Source organism: Mixophyes fleayi, chromosome 11 (assembly GCF_038048845.1).
Source record: "Mixophyes fleayi isolate aMixFle1 chromosome 11, aMixFle1.hap1, whole genome shotgun sequence".
Lineage (NCBI taxonomy): Eukaryota > Metazoa > Chordata > Amphibia > Anura > Limnodynastidae > Mixophyes > Mixophyes fleayi.
The window spans coordinates 52,803,261-52,815,837 of record NC_134412.1 but is presented as its reverse complement, the minus strand read 5'-3'; the positions used below and the strand labels follow the sequence as shown (position 1 = coordinate 52,815,837).

The window sequence follows — 12,577 nt, the reverse complement described above, 5'->3', positions numbered from 1 at the left end:
CCACGCCCCAATGTCACGTTTGCCACGCCCCCAAATACATGACCACACCTCCCAAAAATTTTGCACTGCCGTTTTGCTAGCCATGCCCCTGAATGTATGACCAAACACCTACATTTTTTTGCGCTGCCTTAAAACATTTTGGGGCTTACTTGACTATGAGGGGGGCCCCCATGAATTTGTTGTGCCCGGGCCCTGAATTCTTCTTAGCAGCCCTGCCCACTACTCTACGCAGTCCAGATACTATTTTTGGGTGTAATGCAGACCTGTTGAAGGTTTTCTATATATTTTATTGTGGTGGCCAGTGGCTAGTCCTCTACGCAGTCCAGATACTATTTTTGGGTGTAATTCAGACCTGTTGAAGGTTTTCTATATATTTTTTATTGTGGTGCCCAGTGCCCACTACTCTACGCAGTCCAGATACTATTTTTGGGTGTAATTCAGACCTGTTGAAGGTTTTCTATATATTATATTGTGGTGGCCAGTGGCCAGTCCTCTACGCAGTCCAGATACTATTTTTGGGTGTAATGCAGACCTGTTGAAGGTTTTCTATATATTTTTTATTGTGGTGCCCAGTGCTCACTACTCTACGCAGTCCAGATACTATTTTTGGGTGTAATTCAGACCTGTTGAAGGTTTTCTATATTTTATAATGCTGGGCGCTCATCTAAATGAGATACACCTATCCTGATCAGAGAACATGACCATACTTTGTATTCAACACCATTGTCTAAATCAGACCAGGATAATACAGATATAGGGGATACATGACCTCCATGACCCCTGACCCAAATTAGTCATTTTTTAGGACTGTGCCCGAGGTTCCTAAGTTTGAGCCAGAACAACACGAGACTACAAACGCTAAAAAGAAAATCAGAACAATTAGAAGAGGTAGAAGAGGTGGTCATGGACGCAAACAGAGAGGAAAGGAACACAACATCTCCCCGATAGGAATATTTAACCTCAGTGGCCATATACTTACATCACACGAAACTAGTGTATTAAACAAAGGCCTTAAGTTTGCCCCCACTAATAGACTGAATAAGTTTGAAACCTTTATAGACATTCACAAATATGTCAGGAAATTGACCCTCAAGAGATACTATGCTAAAACTCCATTAGAAGCAGCAATGAAGCAAAATACCGACCCATACAAACATGCGAATCTTAAACCCCCCTCTACATTCTATCCGAAGCAATCCAAAAGTAAAGAAATCACAACATTTGAGACATTAGTGTTATCGGATTTAGAAAAAATAAAAGAGAGGAAGTCTCATACACATATGAATCTTACTAATGAAGAGTGCAAAGCCCTGAAAGTTTTACAAGATCTAGATACAGTGGTCATTAAACCAGCTGACAAGGGAGGAGGGATTGTTCTTTTAGATTGGGCTGATTATGTAGCAGAACTGACTCGATTGCTATCAGATACTGCAACATATCAACGGTTAGACACTGACCCAACAGCAGTCTTTTCTATGAGTCTTAAGGACATATTGAAACAGGGTCTAGACAGAGGCATTATTACCCTTAATGAGTTTAATTACATTTACAATAAAGACCCGATTATCCCTGTTATATATTACCTCCCGAAAATTCACAAGCATGTGACAAAACCACCTGGGAGACCGATAATATCTGGTATCGGTTCTCTAACAGCCAATTTGTATCACTATGTTGATATGTTCCTGCAACCATATGTGAAAACACAAGAAGCCTATCTGCAGGACACCACACATATCCTACAACTTCTTGAGAACATTACGTGGAACAACGAATATTGGTTAGTCACATGCGATGTATCATCGCTCTACACGGTCATCAGGCATGAGTTAGGATTAGCTAGCACCAGATTCTTTTTAGAATCAGACTCCAGTCTCACCCGTCATCAGGTTGAATTCATATTATCTATTATTGAATTCATTTTGTATCATAACTACTTTTGGTATGAGGGGGACTACTACCTGCAGATGCAGGGAACCGCCATGGGTACCAGGTTCGCACCCAGCTATGCGAACCTCTATATGAGTTATTGGGAGAACGGATTCATCTGGACCCAACATAGCTGGAGTGCGAACCTGGTACTCTGGAGGCGATACATTGATGATATTTTGGTAATTTGGAAAGGGACAGAACAAGCCTTGCTTCAATTTCTTGGATATATTAACGACAATGAGTTTGGGTTAAAGTTTGTGGCTAATTTTAGTCAATCATCTGTACAATTTTTAGACCTCGAGATTTTTATCAAAGAGAACAAACTAATGACAAAAACATACCGAAAAGCAGTTGACGTCAACAGTTTCATCTTGGCAAATAGCAGTCATCATCCGAACTGGCTACGCAGTATACCATTTAGTCAGTTCACTCGTGTTAGACGTAACTGTACAGCAATAGAGGATTTTATTGAACAAGGTAAAGATATGCAGCAACAATTTCTTGACAAGAAGTATGATCCTCACATAGTTGGCCAAGCCTTTAACAAACTTCAGGATACAGATAGGAGTCAGTTACTTAAATATAAAAGCGAAAATATTAGCGGTAAGGAGGAATCTACACGATCCACTACACTGAATAATGATAGGATATTCTTTGTGTCTAACTATTCCCAGGAATCAGATAAAATTAGACGAATCATCCAGAAGCATTGGTATATTCTGCAACAGGATGACATACTGGGATCCATATTACCAGCAAAACCCTGCATGTCCTTCAGGAAAGCCCCTGACTTCAAACAAAAACTAACTTCCAGCTATATCCCTAAAGAAGAACATAATAAGATTGGTAACTGGCTACATAACACCAAAAAAGGATTTTATTACTGCGGACAGTGCTCGAACTGCACAAGATTAGGGTGCAGGAGCACTAGGCCAATCACAGAGTATCACTCTGAGGTCAGTGGCAAAACATATCAGATTAAGGAATTCATTACCTGCAATAGTAGGCACGTTATCTATCTACTACAATGTAGTTGTGGCAAACAATACGTAGGTAGAACCATTAGACTCTTAAAAGAAAGGATTAGAGAACATCTGAGGAACATCACTATTGGGTTTGTAAACCATCATGTGTCCAAGCATTTTAGAGACACACACAACTGTGAATATGAAGGGATGTCATTTATTGGAATTAAGAAAATTAATAAGAATTGGAGAGGAGGGAACCTGACGAAATATCTAAATAAAGAGGAAACTAAGGCTATTTATTATTTGAAGACATTGGCACCTAAAGGTCTCAATATTGAATTTGACCTTTCTCTGTGATGAATTTATTTATATATTCCAGCCATATTCCACCTGGATAGATGGGTAAGTGTACAGTAAGCATGGTACAAGTGGGTAATGGGATTTTGAATTTACAGCCATACCTCTCTGGTTATGCCCAATCCCAGTCGACCTTGGAAGCCAAGCAGAGAGGGCCAGGTAAGTAATGGGATAGGAGACTACCTATGAATACCCGGTGCTGTAGGTTCCTCCCCATCCCTCACGCTCTCCAGTGCTATCTGCACCACACCCAGACCAAAAACAAAAAGTGGATTCAAAAGAGGAATCAGATTATAGAACATGGGATCCTCCTAAATGTCATCTTATCACTGTCAAATATCATACTTGTTCCCTCAATTTTCATACCTGTTCCCTTAATCTTTATTATGAGCCACCATAATTAGCATGTGCAAAATATATATACCATTAAGTCCTTAAGGATCACGTAACAAAATATGTTATTTTAATATCTTGTCATTTATAAAATATGGTTTCCTTATGATATTGCAAACAGAATCTGTTTGCAAAAGAATCTCTGTTGTACATTCAATGTTTATATGTCTATATATTTATATTTATATATTTATATATTTATTTCTATATTTGTTTTTATTTAATTCATGTATTAACATCATTGAAATGAGGTAACTTGTGACTACAATATGACAATGCACACTGTTTAATGCTGCACGTATTTTGGGGATACATATAAGATAGTATAATATCATGCTGACTGAAGTGACTATTAAGAGTATAAATATACCGCATTCATTGTGTGCATAATGAGCTGTATTATACGAAAACAGAGACTGGGGCACTAAAGATCTGGGAACCTATTAGGTTCAATCCCAGCATATTTAAATCACAGGACTACAGACGTTCACAATAGCCCTTGAGAAAGTCCGGAGCAGGACGAAACGCGTTGGGCCTCCACCCACTATCATTCTATTGGTCTAAAGCAATATCCGGAAGTGACGTCAATACCGGAAGTGTGTTTGCGCTCCACAGTGGAACGCATCGACAGCCGCTAACAGCAGCGGCGTGATCACCCGCTGCTGAACTATCTCCCCCCTTTTTTCTTTTTTCTTTTTTCGGTTGGGACAAGCTGTTATTAGTATATTGACTGTGGAACATCGGGGCATTAAATTGGAATCACTGCACATTCTGGACCTACACTTATTCCAACTACAAACCGCAAGTATCATATCATATCGCATGGAATAACACAATTAAGAGCCTAATTCATTCCTCATAGCTGATATATTGATGTCAAGCGTGACGGATACTCCCTTTGTTTCGGAAGTTTCCAACCTTCATGAGGACTGTTAATAATTATATGTTAATATCATACAAGGTTTTTATCTTCAGCAGCATGCGTCATTAACCAAGGGAATTAGGACTGTGATTCATGGACGTTTTTGAAAGAGATTTTTTTTGTCATTTATTGTTAATTTATTATATCAGGTTAAACCTGCTAATATGCAGTAGGTTGTTAACCTATATGTATATTAATGTGTAGACCTCATTATTGTCATTATTTAAATTGCTAGTAATATTATTAATACACATATCGTTATTTTATTCATTTATGTATGGCAACACATGATCATACTTCTATTGTAATTTTATTGTATTTTAATAAATGTTAGCAACTATTCAATGGCTTTATGACATCAATAGAATATTAGATCTGCACTTTTGGATAATTAATTGATGAGCGCCCAGCATTATAAAATTTTGGATCTATTCTAAAGGGAGGGATACCATTAGCAGGTGCAGCTCTCACAGACCTTGGTAGGAGAGCGCGGTTCCACATTATAATATAAGGTTTTCTATATATTATATTGTGGTGGCCAGTGGCCAGTCCTCTACGCAGTTCAGATACTATTTTTGGGTGTAATTCAGACCTGTTGAAGGTTTTCTATATATTTTTTATTGTGGTGCCCAGTGCCCACTACTCTACACAGTCCAGATACTATTTTTGGGTGTAATGCAGACCTGTTGAAGGTTTTCTATATATTTTATTGTGGTGGCCAGTGGCCAGTCCTCTACGCAGTCCAGATACTATTTTTGGGTGTAATGCAGACCTGTTGAAGGTTTTCTATATATTTTTTATTGTGGTGCCCAGTGCTCACTACTCTACGCAGTCCAGATACTATTTTTGGGTGTAATTCAGACCTGTTGAAGGTTTTCTATATATTATATTGTGGTGGCCAGTGGCCAGTCCTCTACGCAGTTCAGATACTATTTTTGGGTGTAATTCAGACCTGTTGAAGGTTTTCTATATATTTTTTATTGTGGTGCCCAGTGCCCACTACTCTACACAGTCCAGATACTATTTTTGGGTGTAATGCAGACCTGTTGAAGGTTTTCTATATATTATATTGTGGTGCCCAGTGCCCACTACTCTACGCAGTCCAGATACTACTTTTGGGTGTAATGCAGACCTGTTGAAGGTTTTCTATATATTATATTGTGGTGGGCAGTGGCCAGTCCTCTACGCAGTCCAGATACTATTTTTGGGTGTAATGCAGACCTGTTGAAGGTTTTCTATATATTATATTGTGGTGGCCAGTGGCCAGTCCTCTACGCAGTCCAGATACTATTTTTGGGTGTAATTCAGACCTGTTGAAGGTTTTCTATATATTATATTGTGGTGGCCAGTGGCCAGTCCTCTACGCAGTCCAGATACTATTTTTGGGTGTAATGCAGACCTGTTGAAGGTTTCCTATATATTATATTGTGGTGGCCAGTGGCCAGTCCTCTACGCAGTCCAGATACTATTTTTGGGTGTAATGCAGACCTGTTGAAGGTTTTCTATATATTATATTGTGGTGGCCAGTGGCCAGTTCTCTACGCAGTCCAGATACTATTTTTGGGTGTAATGCAGACCTGTTGAAGGTTTTCTATATATTATATTGTGGTGGCCAGTGGCCAGTCCTCTACGCAGTCCAGATACTATTTTTGGGTGTAATGCAGACCTGTTAAAGGTTTTCTATATATTTTTTATTGTGGTGCCCAGTGCCCACTACTCTACGCAGTCCAGATACTATTTTTGGGTGTAATTCAGACCTGTTGAAGGTTTTCTATATATTATATTGTGGTGGCCAGTGGCCAGTCCTCTACGCAGTCCAGATACTATTTTTGGGTGTAATTCAGACCTGTTGAAGGTTTTCTATATATTATATTGTGGTGGCCAGTGGCCAGTCCTCTACTCAGTCCAGATACTATTTTTGGGTGTAATGCAGACCTGTTGAAGGTTTTCTATATATTTTTTATTGTGGTGCCCAGTGGCCAGTCCTCTACGCAGTCCAGATACTATTTTTGGGTGTAATTCAGACCTGTTGAAGGTTTTCTATATATTATATTGTGGTGCCCAGTGCCCACTACTCTACGCAGTCCAGATGCTATTTTTGGGTGTAATTCAGACCTGTTGAAGGTTTTCTATATATTATATTGTGGTGGCCAGTGGCCAGACCTCTACGCAGTCCAGATACTATTTTTGGGTGTAATGCAGACCTGTTGAAGGTTTTCTATATATTTTTTATTGTGGTGCCCAGTGCCCACTACTCTACGCAGTCCAGATACTATTTTTGGGTGTAATTCAAACCTGTTGAAGGTTTTCTATATATTATATTGTGGTGGCCAGTGGCCAGTCCTCTACGCAGTCCAGATACTATTTTTGGGTGTAATGCAGACCTGTTGAAGGTTTTCTATATATTATATTGTGGTGGCCAGTGGCCAGTCCTCTACGCAGTCCAGATACTATTTTTGGGTGTAATGCAGACCTGTTGAAGGTTTTCTATATATTATATTGTGGTGGCCAGTGGCCAGTCCTCTACGCAGTCCAGATACTATTTTTGGGTGTAATGCTGACCTGTTGAAGGTTTTCTATATATTTTTTATTGTGGTGCCCAGTGCCCACTACTCTACGCAGTCCAGATACTATTTTTGGGTGTAATGCAGACCTGTTGAAGGTTTTCTATATATTATATTGTGGTGGTCAGTGGCCAGTCCTCTACGCAGTCCAGATACTATTTTTGGGTGTAATTCAGACCTGTTGAAGGTTTTATATATATTTTTTACTGTGGTGCCCAGTGCCCACTACTCTACGCAGTCCAGATACTATTTTTGGGTGTAATGCAGACCTGTTGAAGGTTTTCTATATATTTTATTGTGGTGCCCAGTGCCCACTACTCTATGCAGTCCAGATAATACTTTTGGGTGTAATGCAGACCTGTTGAAGGTTTTCTATATATTTTATTGTGGTGCCCAGTGCCCACTACTCTACGCAGTCCAGATACTATTTTTGGCTGTAATTTAGACCTGTTGAAGGTTTTCTATATATTTTATTGTGGTGCCCAGTGGCCAGTCCTCTACGCAGTCCAGATACTATTTTTGGGTGTAATTCAGACCTGTTGAAGGTTTTCTATATATTATATTGTGGTGGCCAGTGGCCAGTTCTCTACGCAGTCCAGATACTATTTTTGGGTGTAATTCAGACCTGTTGAAGGTTTTCTATATATTTTTTATTGTGGTGCCCAGTGCCCACTACTCTACGCAGTCCAGATACTATTTTTGGGTGTAATGCAGACCTGTTGAAGGTTTTCTATATATTTTATTGTGGTGGCCAGTGGCCAGTCCTCTACGCAGTCCAGATACTATTTTTGGGTGTAATGCAGACCTGTTGAAGGTTTTCTATATATTTTTTATTGTGGTGCCCAGTGCTCACTACTCTACGCAGTCCAGATACTATTTTTGGGTGTAATTCAGACCTGTTGAAGGTTTTCTATATATTATATTGTGGTGGCCAGTGGCCAGTACTCTACGCAGTTCAGATACTATTTTTGGGTGTAATTCAGACCTGTTGAAGGTTTTCTATATATTTTTTATTGTGGTGCCCAGTGCCCACTACTCTACACAGTCCAGATACTATTTTTGGGTGTAATGCAGACCTGTTGAAGGTTTTCTATATATTATATTGTGGTGCCCAGTGCCCACTACTCTACGCAGTCCAGATACTACTTTTGGGTGTAATGCAGACCTGTTGAAGGTTTTCTATATATTATATTGTGGTGGGCAGTGGCCAGTCCTCTACGCAGTCCAGATACTATTTTTGGGTGTAATGCAGACCTGTTGAAGGTTTTCTATATATTATATTGTGGTGGCCAGTGGCCAGTCCTCTACGCAGTCCAGATACTATTTTTGGGTGTAATTCAGACCTGTTGAAGGTTTTCTATATATTATATTGTGGTGGCCAGTGGCCAGTCCTCTACGCAGTCCAGATACTATTTTTGGGTGTAATGCAGACCTGTTGAAGGTTTTCTATATATTATATTGTGGTGGCCAGTGGCCAGTCCTCTACGCAGTCCAGATACTATTTTTGGGTGTAATGCAGACCTGTTGAAGGTTTTCTATATATTATATTGTGGTGGCCAGTGGCCAGTTCTCTACGCAGTCCAGACACTATTTTTGGGTGTAATGCAGACCTGTTGAAGGTTTTCTATATACTATATTGTGGTGGCCAGTGGCCAGTCCTCTACGCAGTCCAGATACTATTTTTGGGTGTAATGCAAACCTGTTAAAGGTTTTCTATATATTTTTTATTGTGGTGCCCAGTGCCCACTACTCTATGCAGTCCAGATACTATTTTTGGGTGTAATTCAGACCTGTTGAAGGTTTTCTATATATTATATTGTGGTGGCCAGTGGCCAGTCCTCTACGCAGTCCAGATACTATTTTTGGGTGTAATTCAGACCTGTTGAAGGTTTTCTATATATTATATTGTGGTGGCCAGTGGCCAGTCCTCTACTCAGTCCAGATACTATTTTTGGGTGTAATGCAGACCTGTTGAAGGTTTTCTATATATTTTTTATTGTGGTGCCCAGTGCCCACTACTCTACGCATTCCAGATACTATTTTTGGGTGTAATTCAGACCTGTTGAAGGTTTTCTATATATTATATTGTGGTGCCCAGTGCCCACTACTCTACGCAGTCCAGATGCTATTTTTGGGTGTAATTCAGACCTGTTGAAGGTTTTCTATATATTATATTGTGGTGGCCAGTGGCCAGTCCTCTACGCAGTCCAGATACTATTTTTGGGTGTAATGCAGACCTGTTGAAGGTTTTCTATATATTTTTTATTGTGGTGCCCAGTGCCCACTACTCTACGCAGTCCAGATACTATTTTTGGGTGTAATTCAAACCTGTTGAAGGTTTTCTATATATTATATTGTGGTGGCCAGTGGCCAGTCCTCTACGCAGTCCAGATACTATTTTTGGGTGTAATGCAGACCTGTTGAAGGTTTTCTATATATTATATTGTGGTGGCCAGTGGCCAGTCCTCTACGCAGTCCAGATACTATTTTTGGGTGTAATGCAGACCTGTTGAAGGTTTTCTATATATTATATTGTGGTGGCCAGTGGCCAGTCCTCTACGCAGTCCAGATACTATTTTTGGGTGTAATGCTGACCTGTTGAAGGTTTTCTATATATTTTTTATTGTGGTGCCCAGTGCCCACTACTCTACGCAGTCCAGATACTATTTTTGGGTGTAATGCAGACCTGTTGAAGGTTTTCTATATATTATATTGTGGTGGTCAGTGGCCAGTCCTCTACGCAGTCCAGATGCTATTTTTGGGTGTAATTCAGACCTGTTGAAGGTTTTCTATATATTTTTTATTGTGGTGCCCAGTGCCCACTACTCTACGCAGTCCAGATACTATTTTTGGGTGTAATGCAGACCTGTTGAAGGTTTTCTATATATTTTATTGTGGTGCCCAGTGCCCACTACTCTATGCAGTCCAGATAATACTTTTGGGTGTAATGCAGACCTGTTGAAGGTTTTCTATATATTTTATTGTGGTGCCCAGTGCCCACTACTCTACGCAGTCCAGATACTACTTTTGGGTGTAATGCAGACCTGTTGAAGGTTTTCTATATATTTTATTGTGGTGCCCAGTGCCCACTACTCTACGCAGTCCAGATACTATTTTTGGCTGTAATTTAGACCTGTTGAAGGTTTTCTATATATTATATTGTGGTGGCCAGTGGCCAGTCCTCTACGCAGTCCAGATACTATTTTTGGGTGTAATTCAGACCTGTTGAAGGTTTTCTATATATTATATTGTGGTGGCCAGTGGCCAGTCCTCTACGCAGTCCAGATACTATTTTTGGGTGTAATGCAGACCTGTTGAAGGTTTTCTATATTTTTTATTGTGGTGCCCAGTGCCCACTACTCTACGCAGTCCAGATACTATTTTTGGGTGTAATTCAGACCTGTTGAAGGTTTTCTATATATTTTTTATTGTGGTGCCCAGTGCCCACTACTCTACGCAGTCCAGATACTATTTTTGGGTGTAATTCAGACCTGTTGAAGGTTTTCTATATATTATATTGTGATGGCCAGTGGCCAGTCCTCTACGCAGTCCAGATACTATTTTTGGGTGAAATGCAGACCTGTTGAAGGTTTTCTATATATTTTTTATTGTGGTACCCAGTGCCCACTACTCTACGCAGACCAGATACTATTTTTGGGTGTAATTCAGACCTGTTGAAGGTTTTCTATATATTATATTGTGGTGGCCAGTGGCCAGTCCTCTACGCAGTTCAGATACTATTTTTGGGTGTAATTCAGACCTGTTGAAGGTTTTCTATATATTTTTTATTGTGGTGCCCAGTGCCCACTGCTCTACGCAGTCCAGATACTATTTTTGGGTGTAATGCAGACCTGTTGAAGGTTTTCTATATATTTTATTGTGGTGCCCAGTGCCCACTACTCTACGCAGTCCAGATACTACTTTTGGGTGTAATGCAGACCTGTTGAAGGTTTTCTATATATTTTATTGTGGTGCCCAGTGCCCACTACTCTACGCAGTCCAGATACTACTTTTGGGTGTAATGCAGACCTGTTGAAGGTTTTCTATATATTTCATTATGGTGCCCAGTGCCCACTACTCTACGCAGTCCAGATACTATTTTTGGGTGTAATTCAGACCTGTTGAAGGTTTTCTATATATTATATTGTGGTGGCCAGTGGCCAGTCCTCTATGCAGTCCAGATACTATTTTTGGGTGTAATGCAGAGCTGTTGAAGGTTTTCTATATATTTTTTATTGTGGTGCCCAGTGCCCACTACTCTACGCAGTCCAGATACTATTTTTGGGTGTAATTCAGACCTGTTGAAGGTTTTCTATATATTATATTGTGGTGGCCAGTGGCCAGTCCTCTACGCAGTCCAGATACTATTTTTGGGTGTAATGCAGACCTGTTGAAGGTTTTCTATATATTTTTTATTGTGGTGCCCAGTGCCCACTACTCTACGCAGTCCAGATACTATTTTTGGGTGTAATGCAGACCTGTTGAAGCTTTTCTATATATTTTTTATTGTGGTGCCCAGTGCCCACTACTCTACGCAGTCCAGATACTATTTTTGGGTGTAATTCAGACCTGTTGAAGGTTTTCTATATATTATATTGTGGTGGCCAGTGGCCAGTCCTCTACGCAGTCCAGATACTATTTTTGGGTGAAATGCAGACCTGTTAAAGGTTTTCTATATATTTTTTATTGTGGTGCCCAGTGCCCACTACTCTACGCAGACCAGATACTATTTTTGGGTGTAATTCAGACCTGTTGAAGGTTTTCTATATATTATATTGTGGTGGCCAGTGGCCAGTCCTCTACGCAGTTCAGATACTATTTTTGGGTGTAATTCAGACCTGTTGAAGGTTTTCTATATATTTTTTATTGTGGTGCCTAGTGCCCACTACTCTACGCAGTCCAGATACTATTTTTGGGTGTAATGCAGACCTGTTGAAGGTTTTCTATATATTTTATTGTGGTGCCCAGTGCCCACTACTCTACGCAGTCCAGATACTACTTTTGGGTGTAATGCAGACCTGTTGAAGGTTTTCTATATATTTTATTGTGGTGCCCAGTGCCCACTACTCTACGCAGTCCAGATACTACTTTTGGGTGTAATGCAGACCTGTTGAAGGTTTTCTATATATTTTATTGTGGTGCCCAGTGCCCACTACTCTACGCAGTCCAGATACTATTTTTGGGTGTAATTCAGACCTGTTGAAGGTTTTCTATATATTATATTGTGGTGGCCAGTGGCCAGTCCTCTATGCAGTCCAGATACTATTTTTGGGTGTAATGCAGACCTGTTGAAGGTTTTCTATATATTTTTTATTGTGGTGCCCAGTGCCCACTACTCTACGCAGTCCAGATACTATTTTTGGGTGAAATTCAGACCTATTGAAGGTTTTCTATATATTATATTGTGGTGGCCAGTGGCCAGTCCTCTACGCAGTCCAGAT

At 40.0% G+C, this 12,577-nt stretch overlaps 1 protein-coding gene and 1 pseudogene across 1 annotated transcript in view; one reads left to right on the top strand and one right to left on the bottom strand.

The window, feature by feature from the left end:
- TECTA (tectorin alpha) overlaps positions 1-12,577 on the bottom strand; it is a 354,553-nt gene that overhangs the window by 163,895 nt on the left and 178,081 nt on the right. The gene's annotated exons all lie outside the window — the stretch shown is intronic.
- On the top strand, positions 3,348-3,465 carry LOC142108094 (5S ribosomal RNA; annotated as a pseudogene).